Here is a 14,933-nt window from a genome sequence, read left to right as displayed (position 1 = left end):
AGAGATAAAGACTGTGTCCCAGGAAGACTTCTTTTACAAGCCTCATTACCAACTTTCACAATGTCTCATGCAACTTGTGAAGAAGCATCTGGCTACCTCTGGCTCTGTATGTTTCACAGGAGAACAGTCCACCCCTTCACTGAATTGTGGCTTATATGGGAATGGAATGACGGTGGCTGCCAGTTACACTTAAATCACCCCTACAGCCAGACAGGCTTGAAGATAAAGTAAGGAATGAATTTATTCAGGAATCCAAAGATCAGCATTACAATCTCCTTATTTAGAGGCAGCTGTGCATAAAGAAAAGAAAACTTAGAGCTGCAGACAGATTATTCTGTTATCTGTTTTATGCTGTTGAAATGCTCTCAGCATGCTTACATACCTTTCAGCTTGAAACTTGTCTTTAAGCAAGACCTGGTCCACAGCATGTGTTTCATTGAAGGGATGTTTATTAAGGGGTATGCATGTCCTTGCACACCTCTTTTCTCCCCTGGGCTATTTCACTCCCACACATGCCATTGCTGGAGCTGGGAAGCATTTGTGCCTGCTGAATAGGTGGGTTATTCTGCCCAGACAAAATATCTTGGTGCTTACTTTCATGCATGCTGATTGTGAAGGAGAGCTTCTCCTGAAAGGCAGAGCAAGATTCAGGCCTCCTTGTATTAATTTTTATGTAATAAAAACACCAGCTAGTACATATGAATCATCTAAAAATCATAGTAGATATAGACATGTGGTTAAATTAGATCTTGACTGTATTGAGACAGGAATTAATGGCAATCTAACTATTTTGGGGTGAAAATGACATGAACATGCTTGGCATGAACTATGCCTATGCAATACCCCAAGATGGCATCATCTTCTTTCAAAGGTGTTGATGTACTGGATGAGAGACTTCTGGAAAACATTAAAACCAAAAGTAATTTATATTCCATATACTCCATGTTCTGTTAACACAATTTTAGTTTTCATCTGGTCACTGAAATCCTGGATTCACATTAGCCAATGCATCAAGCAGTCCCTGTGTTTAATTTTCATATGGGACAGTGGTGAAAATCCTCATTTGCAAAGTTTCAAAACTGGTCTCTGATGGCAAAAGTTTTTACTTCTTTTGTGAGCACTGTAGATACCCTTGCAATGGTCACATGAACAGGAGGAATAATCTTGGCTTGCTTGACATTAACATGATCACATCTCTGTGAAAAATGGTTTTGACTTAGTAAATAACTTCTTTTTTTTTGTTTTTGCACTAGCAATGCTGGCTGGACAGTGTTATACAGAATAGTTGTCCTCAATAAGATCCTGGCATTCCTATTTACAGAGCCACCAAGAAAAAGCTGGGCAATTTGAGCTGCTGACATGTTTGAAAAGGAGCAGAACTGCTCTAGTCATATTGAGAGATGATGCAAGTCATTTTTCATCATGGAAGCAAAGGTCCCACAAGAGAAAGGCTTCTCAATTCAGTCATCTAACACAACTGTTCCAGAAAGGATACTTTGAGAGCTGTATTTCTGGGATCCCCTGGCCTTTCTCTACCACACTTTCTTCTCCTTCTCCTCTTACTCTTCATCCTGTTTCTCCTCATCATCATCATCAATGTCATCATCAATATCTGTCAGTATTTGATATCTGTTTTTCTTAAAATTTGATTTCCAGAAGGCAAAGTTGTCTCCAGAGCCCTTCCTGACAAAAGATCAAGACCAGAGCAGGATCAGAGTCAGTCTCCTCAGGTCTGGGATCCAGTCTTACTTTAGGATTTGTTGAAATTTTATGCAGAACTGAATGCTCTAAATGCATTTTGGCATGCATGGCAGAGAAAAAAACTTCTCTTTCTTTCTACGTGTTAATCTCTCTTAGTTCTAGACTCTTCAAAGCCAGGAGGTCTTTCTTTTCATATTTCTTTAGATTTGGCAATCAACTATTGAATCTGTTCAGGCCCAAGTTCAATTTCAAATGAGAGGTGATGCCCATGGCTCATGCAGAGACTCAGAAAAACACCTTCTCAATACACTCTAGCATAAGAGCAGATTCCTCCTAAAACACAGAAGCACTGCTGTCTGCTGAGCAGGAGCCAAGATTAGCATGATCACAGATCAAAGAGAGCTGTGAACTTCTCGTCTCCATCTCTGCAGGGTTCTGTCCAGGATGTTTAATATTTGTGCCCAAAAATTCAATGGCAGATTTGTTTATGGAAGAGTTTTCCAAGAGGTGCTGGGGTTGCTCTCAGCAGCTGCCCTTACTGCCGTGGCTGGGCATAACTGGCGTGTCTGGGTGATTTATGGATTTCAACTGCTCTCTGCAGCCCTCCTGCCTGAGAGACCGGGGCTGCTCCAGCACGGCAAGGAGCCATGAAACAACAGCTGCAACAGATGGCCACAGCTCCTGCCCTGGTTTGGCACACCCTGCCAAAACAGGGCCAGACATGATGCTTGTGCAGGGCTGGATAGGTGAGGAATACCACAAGGACATTTGTCAATGGCAGACAAAGAGTAATAAAGTGCTCTAGGAAAATAAGGTTAAATGGGGAGGTGAGGGGGATGAGGGGAAGGTGAGAAATGGCAGATGTTTTGAGGAAACATTGGTTAATCCTTGAGGGGAAAGAAGTGGTGGCAAGGAGGCAACACTTCAAAGGATTACCTTGTGGTTTTTGTGGCTTGAGTGGAGAGGAGGGGTTGGGAGACCATGCAGCTGATACTGCAGATGTCTGGGGCAGGAGGGAAGTAGGGGAGACATGTGTTATGGTGTGCCAGCCATAACATGTGAGAGGAAAAGAGGTGGTGGAACATGGAATGAAATGCACAGAAAATTATGGTAATACTAAGGTGGTCTAGTATTTCATTGGATGATGGTTTTCTGAGGTGTGCATACAGGCAGCGTCAAAAAAAGGTCAGCAAATTCATAGTCAGGATACGTGTAAAAAGAGAATGCAGATTTTGTATGATAAAGACTGTAATCTCACTGTCCTTCAGTCATACTGAATGTAAATACGTCTTTTTAAAGCATAAAAAGAAAGACACTGTGGGGTTTTTTCCCCAAAAAATTTAATATCTGAGAGCTATTTGTGCATTTTGATCAGTGTGTAAAAATGTAGCTAGTCTTGGCTGAGAAGGTCTATGTAGCAGAGACATGTCATGTTTTTGCTCAGCATGATATGGTTTTGATTTCTGTGCTCCAACAACTTAATAGTTGAAAATGTCTGTCAAGTCTTTCAAATTAATGCATGTCCATAGAGCTGATAATTCATCCTTGAATTGTTTTTGAAAATTTTGAGCAGCCCAAATGATGTCAGAAGTAGCTAATATTTAACTCAGGTGCCATAAACAGCTATCTGCCTGGTAAGTGTCATGTTCTCTGTTAAATTCAGCCATAAAATTAATAGCAGTTATAGTATATGTAACTTTTTCAATCCACCAGTGAAATCACTATGAGCTCTCACAAAAGACATCACTGAGACAGATGAAGCATTAGTTCAATCATCTTCAGAGGTTTTGATGTCATGGAAGAGAAAATGAGTGACTGAAATAAAGAGAAAAGAAGCATTTGAGCTTTACTGTAGTCACATACAGGATCAGGGTAAGGGGCAGTGGCAGGTGGCAGGTTGGACATTAATCTGAGCACTTGCATCCAGGCTAATCTGGGCTCTACACTGAAATTCTTCCCATTGTGCTAAATACCCTCAGAGGTACACGGCAGCCCTAGGCTGCACTTCTGTCAGCAAACTCTAGCAAAGATTGAGTTACCTGTTGATTATGTGGCCAGGAGAAGGATACATTCTGTAACAACAACAGTTGCTCTTTGTAAACACAACTTTTAAATATTGCTGGGCTTGTTTCAAATTGTACATGATGGCCTTCAGCAGGCTAACCTGAGCTACCAGGCTCGCATTAGGGCATTATCATAAAAGGGGATTACTGCCCTACTCCACAAGGTGCAGGCACAATACAAGCCTTAAACAGTTTTGTGCAAGATTTTAGGTTTATCATCATTTCCAGCTGCATTAAGCTAGTTTTTATTTGCATGCTGTTTTGGGAAGTGCCTTTGAAGGTAGTAGACTGTCACAGAATTTTACATCTGAAGTCCTACTTTATGTAGCCTAAGAACAGCTTATTGGTTGCCATGTAGTAATGGGTGCAGACAGGATGATTGTGAGGTGCTGAAGCACCTCTATTCAAGACCAAGTACTCCTCACTCAGTATGAAACTTGAGTCAGATGTGAGGAAAGAGCTATTGCAGCGGGGATTTTGCTGGGTAATGGGCTCCTGACAGAAAGATCCTTTTACTGGGTGTGGAAAACTGTAAGTCCACTGGGGGCTGGGGTTTTTTATCATCTCAGTGTATTTTTCAGATCTTGTTCTTGAGCAATGATCTCTCTCATAGTTTCCCCTACAAGTGGGAAACCTGACCCCTTGGGAGCTTAATTTGATTTTTTTTCAAAGTGCCTGGCACTTGCACCATCTCTGTCCGTCATTGGGACTTGCATTTACTTGCCAGGTTGGATATCATGGATGTGGGTGTCATGTCCAAGGTCACACCATGAATTAATGCCAGACCTGGGATTATTATAATTTATTATGGGCAGGCTGGTGATTACACCTATGCTTAAGGCAATCTACAGTTTCTATTACAAAAGTCTGCTTCTGAGTTTGTGCAGGCCAAAATAAAACTGCTTAGAGTAAAATTCTTGATCTATACAAGCAGCCTCATACTTGGAGGCAGGTGAAGCAGGCTGGGCTCTTGATTTCTTCATTTTGCTAGTGGCAGCTCCTGACTCCTGCTGCTAGGGTTATAGCACTGTACTTCTCTGAGATAAGAGTTACCTCAGGAGAAAATTCCTCTCTTCTAAAAGAAGTCATGAAAGAATTTTTTGCACATATACTCACTGGTGCAATTAGGTAGAGTGGGATAAAGGCATTAGTTCAAACAGACAGGTAAGTGGGCAAAGAGGGCACCAAAATTCAGTGTTACTGGGACTGTGTATCTCGTCTGCTTCAAACTCAGGCAATCACTTGGATCCTTTTGTCACTACAAACCACAAAAGGTTTTATTGTTGTTAAGTGAAGCCTGCTTAGCTTTGTTAGGACTTAACTGTGGTGGATTATGAGGGTAGATTTAGTTTTGGACTGAAGAAGCCTTAGCATGATCCAAAACCAGCAGCTAAAGCATACTGAACAAGTATTTCAGCCAAAATGGGAAAGGGCAGAGATGGGGCCATGAAACAGCTGCTAAGAGCAGTGGCCTTTTGTGAGCTGTGGTATTTGCTTGGCATATAAGTGGAGGAGTGAAGAAGAAATGATTTCTGCTTTTCCAACTTTGTTTGTACTCTGAAAATACATCCAGCACTGACTCTGGCTTAAGAGTCACCACTCAGTTACTCTTCACTCAGGGCACTTCATTTGTCAGTGCTGTGTCATCAGGTCTGCAAAGTGAACCCTAAGACTCAGGGCCATTAAGTAGGCACAGAAAGGCAGCCTGGGGACTGGGTACATCTCCCTCAGTGTGAGTGGGACACAGGATTGAGAGGGGGAGAAATGGAAAAATCCTCCTAGGTTTTCCATGCAAAATTTGGTTTTAGAGGTTTTGGAGAGAGTTGAATGTCTGAATTTTCAAACTCAGGCTCATCTGCATCATTTACCCAAATGTGGCATTGTTTGCTAGGAGAAGAACTCCTGCCTGTGCTCTGACCTCTGACAGCCACCAGGCCCAAGGGGTACAACCTGTGGAGACTGGGTTTGGGACAGAACGCACACCTCAAGCACTTGGGATCAGAAACAGCAGGAAATTCACAGAAAGAAAAAAAAAAGAAATGCATCAAGGTCATTAAATATAATTTGCTTCTGTCTCAGAGAGCTCCCAATCCAAAACCCGTGGGAATTCAGAAAATTGTTCTGGGATATATATATTCACAAGCAAAATACTGGCTAGGGGCAAGAAAAGAGGCTAGGTTAACTTACATCTCACCCAACAGAGGCATTTTTGTGGCTCACTACTCAAAGCAAGGGCATCTCATGCTGAGTGAGGCACCATTCACATCAATTCAGCAACTAGAAGTTAGCTGGTGACAAAATTTATGTGAAGGAAGGTCTGGTGTGAGCCATCATCTCTCACCAGGTAGTCAGCAGCAAGAGATAGGCACCTCCAGCCCCCATAGAAAGCACACAGATAACTGGCTTACACCAGATGCCAGCTTTTGATGGCAAAACGTGTGAGAGGTGAACTGCTGATGAGAGCATCCATGGAAAACATGCAGGTCACAGGGCTCTGGGTGCTTCAACCTGCTCTCAAGCCTGAGCATATCTTTGCAGCAATGACATCTTCTTGGAGCTTCAGCTCAAAATGCAGAGTAGAAGGGGAAATTAGGCAGAGATGAGGCCCTTGAAAATCACCCTGCTTTGCTCTTCATATGAAAAGCACCTCCATCTCACCTGTGCTCCATAGTCTGGGCACAAAGGTGTCAGTGAGGACAGCTGCCCACCAGGAGGGAGGTGGGGCTGGGATCCTCCAGGTATTCCCGGAGGTGTGGGGAGGGCTGAGTGTGGAGTTTTATGTGCAGGTGTCTAATTTGGAAGGCACTGGTGTGACCTGTGGCTGTAAAGGGCTAGAAGCAGCCAGCAGGCTGATGTCTTGCTAGCACAGCCAAATCCCCTGCTCATAGCAGCAAATGCTAATCCCATCCTTCTCACTGTGAGAACCTGACTTTGAAGGGTTGGCAGAGTATTGACAACCAGCACAATCTCCACAGGTGCCCTCTTCCCCTCTGGCTCTGCTGCTAAGTTTCTGGCAGTCAATATCATAAGTACAGAACTCACATCTAAATCCCCCAAATTAGATTAAAGGCTCAACGACATCATAACACAGTTTTAATCACTGTGCCACCTACCATGAACACAAATGTCAGAACAGCAAGGACAGATTCCCATGAATATCTGTTAGTAGAGTTCTTTTAGTAAACACACTACCAGCACAAGCTGATTAGATTTTGGGTTGTTATACCTATCCTGAACATTTATGTTCTTCTGGGATGCCCACATTTCTGGCATCTTCTGTGACTTGCAGAGAATGGCAGGGCAAATCCTGATTGTGAGAGATTAGTGGTAAAAGCTCTAACCTCACTGGAAGGGTTATGGCACCTTGGTATGGTTTCCAAGGGAGCTGTGCTTTACAGCTTGCAGCATTTCCTTTCCATTTCTAAAGCACATTTGGACTCAATGATCTTAAAGATCTTTTCCGACCTAAATGATTCTGTGATTGTAAAGCAGCTCTTATTGTACGTACACATCCCATTGCCTTGGAGTAGGACTGGTTGAAATTCTTTCTTTGCTTCCTGCCTGTGCCTCAGTCATGGAAGCCCTCAAAAGGCTGGCTCTGGGCTAAAGCCCTGTGGAAATGACAAGGGGATCTGTGCCAAGCAAAGCCATCACTGCTGTGGGATAGAGAGCCTTAGCCCCCTCCTTTTTCATAAAGGCTATGTCTCTGCTTCTGACAACATCCACAGGAATACCTCTCCTGTTAGCCTGCCACCCTTCTGTGCCTTGGAGGTGCTGGTCCCCTCAGTGTGGGGGCATTCCCCTGCCTGTCTCAAGGAAGTGCCTCAGCTGTTACCTGCTGCCAGGAGCACAGAATCAAGGCCTGACACACTGCTGATGATTTAGCTTTCTGGCAGCATCCTTTTTCAAGGAGTCCTTTCCCTGCTGAGGGTCCTTGAGAGTAAATCAACACCCAAAATGAAACTGGGACAGTTTAATTAGCAGGACAATGTGGGGTAACCAACTTTAGAGAGCATTTGCTCTTATCAGAGAGAAAAGCAGTAAAGTTTGCACTAGCAGATCTGTAATCCACCTTCTCAAGTTTTTAGATAAGTGTTCTGGAAGGTAACGTTTACCCCAAGCTGGTCCCTGGTTGCTGGATGTGCACACCAGATCCAAAAATGTTCTGCAGTCAGGCTGACACCTGGGGATTAGAGATGTCATTAGTGGCCAGAACATCCTGGACTGGGGCAGCAGACAACCATCATTTACCCAGGCTGTTTCTACAACATCAGCCACACCTTTGAATCATGCAAACAAAAAATTTGGTTAACATAAAAAGGCTGAGGCTTTCCAGAGCTGTCAAGACATATGTCTTAACTTTCCCCTTTTTGCTGCTTAAACAGCTTTTCATAACTGTTTATTGTTCTGGGAAATGTGAAAGGGCTGTTTATATGGTAGCTAAAGAAATATGAGGCAAAAGGCCACTAGATCTAGGATGAACAATACTTTCCCCAGGAATTCTGTGGTATATTTCTCTTACCTCCCTAACCCAAGTCTCTAGGCCATGCTCCTCACCCATGGTGAGGAGCTTGGAAGCTAGACATTTCTGCAGGGATAAAAGGAGATGTGTGAAAGCCATTTTCCACCAGAGGCTTGAATCAGGCTTTCAAATCATGCTGCCTGGCAGAGGGTGAGGACATGCTGTTGCGAGCTTTTTAATGGTAGGATGAATGCCTCAGATGCCCGCTTCTCATTGGTTTGGAGTTAAAAGCATAAAACTTAACTGGGCTCCATTTCAAGCCATAAATCAGTTTGTCATGCCAAAAAGCCTGGCACACAGTTTGTGTTAGCATCCAGCCTCTGCAGCTTGACCTACACTTGTTGTCCAAACTGCTCAGAGACAAGCTGGGAGGTGATGCTCTCTCCTAAGGACTATTGCTCAATCAGAGCTCTGAAGAAATGAGAGAGAAGCAGGAGATGAAGGGAATTACGTGTTCTTCAGGACTGTGGAAGTAATAAATAAATCAGCAAAGGAGCTAAATCCCTCATCAAGTACTGCTGCTTCAGCCAGGGGGAGGAACAACCCGCAACCTTGGTTCAACAGCACAGCACTTCTTCAGATGAGTATGTTGCTGTAGAGAGTCTTTTGCCTGCACACAGAGTCTGCCTGATGTTATTTCTTTGTTATTTCTTCATCACACCATCTTACAGAGAGGTTTTCATTTTCCTCCTCTTAAAATAGTTCAGCTTTGTACCAAGGACCATGTCTCTGCTACACCTTTCTCTGCAGACATACATTGAAATGCAGAGATGGATCCGATATTGGCAAGGAGGTAGGCAGGTTGTAACTCCACCTCTGCACTGAGCATTGCTTGGACAGATTTTCCTCCCCAGCCAGCAAGGTTGTCCCCATGGGAGCTACTAGAAGAGTTTTTCCCACCTCAAAAATCTTGCTCTTTTTTTTTTTTTTTTTTAATGCCCTATTGTCCCCTTCACCCAGCACCACACTTACCTTGCAGCAGGAAGGATACGACAAGCCCTGAGCAGAAAGTTCACCCCTGAGCTATAGTCCTGCTGCCAGCACAGACTTACTTTGTGATCTCAGGCTAATCTCTAAAGCTGCTGTCTTTTGTAGTGAGGTGGCACTACAGCTTCCTGCACGAGGAGGTGCAGGGCAAAAACAAGGCAGGACACGAGACACAAACTACCCGGCAACAGGGCTGCACACTGGGGTGGACAGATGGACGGATGAAGGAGTGTTGGAGTTTGTGACATCCATAGAGCAGTCAGCACTTCTTAAGGTGTTTCTGTCAATCCCAAAGGCCTGACAAATAATCTGATTGATAAACTAGAGTTGCTCATATCCCAGACAAAATACTGAGCCCTGAAATATCACCATCTCCTCAGCGTGCCTTGCAGCACCTCCTGAAGGCATTCCCAAATGCAGCAAAGTGATGGGCTGGCACTGCTCAAGAGCACAACAGCCCTTTCCATCTCATGCAGCTCTAGCTGTGATGCCTTAAAAGGCTGGTGAGCACAGAGATGCTGCAGTCCTTATCTCCTGCCCATGGCTGCTGCTTTGGAGATATTATATTTATAGCTCACCCGCAGCACCGGATGCCCAACTGTCTAATTATGAAACATAGAGTTTGGGCAATGCAATAAAGAGGCAAGGCTGTCCTGTCCTCTCTCATTCACAGACTCATAAGCAGAGGTAGCACTGGGCTGCAGCAAGGTAAGGTAGTGCCTTGTTTTTCTTTTCACTGTCTTTTGAGCCCTTTTCTCATTTCCACCTGCAATTTGCCACGACTTCTCACTCAGGGCTCTGCGTTGACCTCTTGAGGGGAACGCTGTTTTCTCAGGGGAAGAGTGGGCTTTAAGATGTTTGTTCCTCTCTTGCTGCCAGGGTACACACGGAGTCCCTCTTTGTATTCCCAGCCTGCTGTTGGGAACCAGGTGCTAACTAACAGCTGCTCTTTAGTTTCTTCACTAATAATACACTGTCATGTTTTCATGTTCTCAAGGAACACGACCATATCTAACTCTAGACACTTCCCTGGTTTGTATAGCAAACTGAATTGCTTCAGGCAGAAAGCTTTTCATTAGTTTTTGGAGGCTTTTTCCCCTCTATCAGCATTTTCTTCCTTATGTTGCATGTTTGGAAAATAAATAGATAGTGGGGGGAAAAAAGTGGCCAGGCAGAAGGAACATTTTACTTCTTTTTCCCCTTTCAGACCATTTTCTAGTGGCCATGAAAGAAAAAAAAGGAAAATTGCAGGTGATGCCTGCTGATTTCATGTTTTAAACAATTACTTGCTATGGATTACAGCAGCTGAGGGAAAAGGAAAAAGAAAGCAAAGCACTGAATCATAACTCTGTGTCAAAGAGGAATTCATCAAAACTAGCCTGTAAAATAGCAGTAGCAATAAGTGCCAAATGCCAATTATCAGGATATTGTTACATTATATTACTTATAACCTCATCTCATGAGAGCATTAATTTTCAAATGAAGCCAATAAAAGAACGCCTCTTAGGAAAAATAAGATTATTTGCACATGTGAGTACATTTGTTTGGATGCATTTACAGATACATTTTTATTATAAATATTTTTATAACCAAAAGCTTTTAAATCCAAGGATCACAAAATATGACACAAAGGTAAGAAATACTAATTTACTTTTAGCCTAAAAGCTAAAGCTATCACACATTGCACTAGAGTTTGTTTACTATTCCATTATTCAAGAAGTTAAATGAAAGAAAGGTTTTTTCAGATGCTGAGTGCTTCATGGGCTTTGACAGGATCGCCGGTCCCTGGTACCCTGAGGTGCAGGACTCCTTAGACCTGACCCAAGGCCAGTGCTTGTAGGAAAGGACAGCCCACTTCAAAGTGCTTGGGGTTGAGGTCAGATCCTCGGTGAGGATTTCGACGGCAGGAGGTCAGATGATTACTTGGTCTAAAGCTGCTGGAGAGGCACTGACTGAAGATGAGAGGTGGTGTTCACATTGGTGCCACTGGTGCAGAACTTTGGTCTGGTCCCAGGGCTGTCCTGGGGGAAATGCAGCCCCGGGGCTTTGCCCAGGCCATTACACACCCATGGCCTCTGAAATCAAGTGAACACATCCAAACATGTCCTAGGGATAGGATTTGCTCTTAGGCCATGCCCAGGAGGGAGAGCCCTACATGTCTGGTCAGGAGACCAGCATGGTGAGTGAATCTCAGTGCCTGGGACATCCTGGTGTCCTATTTGATTTATGAGTAAAGACATGGCCTCTGGGGTTGCCCCCATGTATCCAACCTCACCTGTGACAGGCACTCACTGCCATGTTACTCAGGTAAAATGTCATGTCTGGCTTAGCTTTCCAGGTTGTGCTGGTGTGGGCTGTGACAGTCAGTGTAGATAGTGCTGAGACAACATGCTTAGGGACACGTTTGCTCCAACTTTCATGTCAAGAACAGCACATAACTTAAGTGGAAGAATAAAGTAATGTAAAATACCAAATTATCCGCACATGCACTTTTCTTGGAGCTTTGTGGGTGCCTCAGAAGGCTCCAGACACTGCAGCCAGCACCTCACGTTTCCCTGTTCCCAGCCATAACCATCTGGCCACTGCACCATGGTCTGGTCAGATCTGCACAGAGCTCCATCTTCTGCTCCCCAGCATTGGTGAGATGAGTTTCCTGTTACCTGGGGCCCAAAGGCAGCATGTCCCACCAGAGATTGCAGTGTTTTAGAGGGACACCAGTGGGACATGGCAGCTGCCTTCACTCGTCTGGTACAAGATCTTGCTATTAAGCTAAACAGATGTGCTTCCACAGTAAATTGTGCAGTAAAGAAATCATGTACAAAACTAGTATTTTTTAATAGAGCAGTCTCACTTCTCACGTGCTAGAAGTTTTCTCATGTCCTCAAATTCTTTGCCTATCTTCCAAGCCTCAGGCTAAAACAATATAAATGAGAAAATCATCCTGGTTGGGCACTTAGTGTTAAAATATTACAGTCACTGGTGTATTGACAGTGTTCCCTTTTAAAAACAAGAAGCAGAAGCAGCATTCCAATCATGTACAGCAAAGCATTAGCTTTTTAAAAAAACTGTGTTGGCCAAAAGTCTTTAGCTGGAACAAAATACAGGAACATACATACTAATGCTGTGATTTTTCATGGGATTTGAATTTAAAAGTGAAATTAAACAAAAAGACCCAAAGCCTGTTTCCAAAGTGAAGCCATTCTAAAGGCAATCTCCAACAATAATACTTTGTTCTTACCTAGCATTTAAAAATATGATTAATGGATGAATAACTTTACTTTTTCCCTTGCAAAGAGCAAGCCATCAGAACAAGGCAGACCTTTGACTGCAGCTGGCAAGAGGCTGTGAGGGGGCAGCCTCATTCAAACACTTCTTTAGTACAGAAAATGTAAAAGGCTATTTTACAAAGAAGAAAACCAGAGAAGGAAGTGGATGTGAATACTGACTTGGGGGTGAAATCCTGGCCCCACAGATATCAATGGGAGTTCTCTCAGATGCATCCACAGATTATTTTAACAAAACCCAGATCTCTTTCTTTTCATCTTAATTTTAATAGTACCAAACTTGTGTAGATTTGTACCACAAAATTGCCTTTGCATGTTTTTCCTCACCATTTTCCTTCTTTGTATGTTGTCTAACCAAACCACAGACACTCTGACACAGTTGTTTTTCAGTGAGATGAATTATTACTGACTGCAATATTTTATCTTTGGCTTTATATCACAGTGAGTACAGTTTCATGCTAATAAATCTCAGGCTGTTTCAACAATGTTCATCATCTAACACTGATCAGCTTTGAGAAGCATAGGTCATATTACACAGTCCTAGTTTTTCCAAAAGCAGCTAGAGCAATTTTGCCTGGTTTTGCTCAACTCCCTCTGACAAACATAGAAGGAGGATTACCACAGATATTTCAAAGGGATCCATCAACTTCAGAAAACTCAAAAAGTTTCTGCTGCAGGTTGATTTACTGGCTACTGTTAAAACATGCTTACCAAGAATTAGTGACATTGAAAGAGCGAGAAGAAAAATATTTTCCCTCAAATTCACTTCATATTTTCAATAATATCATTTATGAAGCCATTTATGCAGGTTCTCTTTTATAATATTCTTTCTTTTTCCTGCAGTGTCTCTGGAACTCCCATATCACAACAAATTGGAGTTAAACTTTCCTTAAAAAGGAAAATAAGTGCTTTGTCATGAGAATAAAATGGCACATGAGTGGGGACAGAAGCTGTTTCACACACTCCATAAACAAAGCTAGAGGGCTTTCAGATCAGCATATTCCCTGTCAAGTTGAACAGATTTTCACCAAGGTCTTCCTAGAAATTTGCATGCTTTCTGTAGGAGGGAAGCACTGACAGCATTGACTAGTGCTCCTTTTTGGTAGTCTGTGGCTAGGGAAGCAAAGCCCAACATGCCTAGAGATTACCATATGAAAACAGAAATACCTGCAAGCCATTGATGCCATCACACAGAAGCCCATTATTCTGTTATTTATCCCATTTTTTAAGTGCTTGGTATCCTAATTCCCTATGCATGGTTTCCATTGCAACACATCTCCCTGCCTCCAGCGCTGGGTGTAGAAGGCAGCAGGACACTCAGGGGTTTGGAAGACTAATTATTGTACAGAGAGAGATACAGCATGGCACTTTTTGTACAGAACAACAACAGAGAGGAAGTTCTCAGAACAAACTCTGTTGTACTTTTCAGCTCCAGCACATAAGCCCCAGTCAGGAATTTGTGTGAGCACAGGTTAAACACATGTGTTACACACTCGCATGGCCTGCAATTCACTGGCAAGTGTTTCTTCTCTCAACATCCTTTTAGGGGTGAGAAATAGCACTTTTTCCTAATTCAGAAAAAAGAAGTGAGTTTCTTCTGAGAACCAGAGCTGAGGGCAGCCATGCTTCCTTTCTGCCTTTTTGCCCTGTGTTTTTCAGTGCAAATGTAGGGTGGATGTGTGGCTTAGTGAAGGAAATAGCAAAGACTCCTGGGTCCAGGGCATGCTTACAGAGAAAGCTGGCAGGAGAAACAATGGGGGCATGGCTGTGGAAGTGCTGTAGGCACTCAGGCAGAGCAGTCTGCCTTCCTCACAGGTCTTCCTCTGCCCTCTCCTGCAAGTGAAGTTCCCACTGCCTGCCAGTGCTGTGTTTGCTGCCAGACAAGCCAGCCCCTTCCCCACATTTTTTGCTGGATATCCAAGTGTTAGAAACTCTTCCTTGCAAATGAGGAGTCTGGGTTCCTGGAAATCCTTCTGGATACAAGGAAGAGTCAGCATCATTGTGGACAGGCTCTTCAGGGACACACAAATGGGCAGTGCTCAGTCATGCCAGGCATTTATATTGTAGCAACCCAACCAGGACTCACTGGACTTTGTGGTTAGACATTATGGATAAGCAAAAGGATAAGCACTGCTTCATAATGTGAGTTCTGACTCCTCTCTAATGATTCATAAAAATTGCCTATCTTCCTGCAAGAGACACTTCATCTTCAAGACAAGCCTTTGGTACAAGTTTTTCTTCCATTTTACTCACAACATTTGAATTTCATTCACATTAAGACAGCAACTCCACTAGACAGCCATGGGAATATAAACTTGGCAGGGACAAACACAATCCACATTGCTATCAGGCTGACAATGGATGGTATATTTTTTC

At 43.3% G+C, this 14,933-nt stretch overlaps 1 protein-coding gene across 1 annotated transcript in view; it reads left to right on the top strand.

The window, feature by feature from the left end:
- Nucleotides 1–9,903: 9,903 nt before the first annotated feature.
- FHL2 (four and a half LIM domains 2) overlaps nt 9,904–14,933 on the top strand; it is a 37,697-nt gene continuing 32,667 nt past the window's right edge. The window contains exon 1 of the mRNA XM_066571601.1: nt 9,904–9,981. The gene's annotated coding sequence lies outside the window, so the exon portion shown is untranslated. The remainder of the gene's footprint in view (nt 9,982–14,933) is intronic.

The sequence above is a fragment of the Molothrus aeneus genome, chromosome 2, assembly GCF_037042795.1.
Source record: "Molothrus aeneus isolate 106 chromosome 2, BPBGC_Maene_1.0, whole genome shotgun sequence".
In the NCBI taxonomy this organism is placed as follows: Eukaryota; Metazoa; Chordata; class Aves; order Passeriformes; family Icteridae; genus Molothrus; species Molothrus aeneus.
Note: the sequence above shows the minus strand (reverse complement) of the source record. Positions and strands in the feature narration are given on the sequence as shown.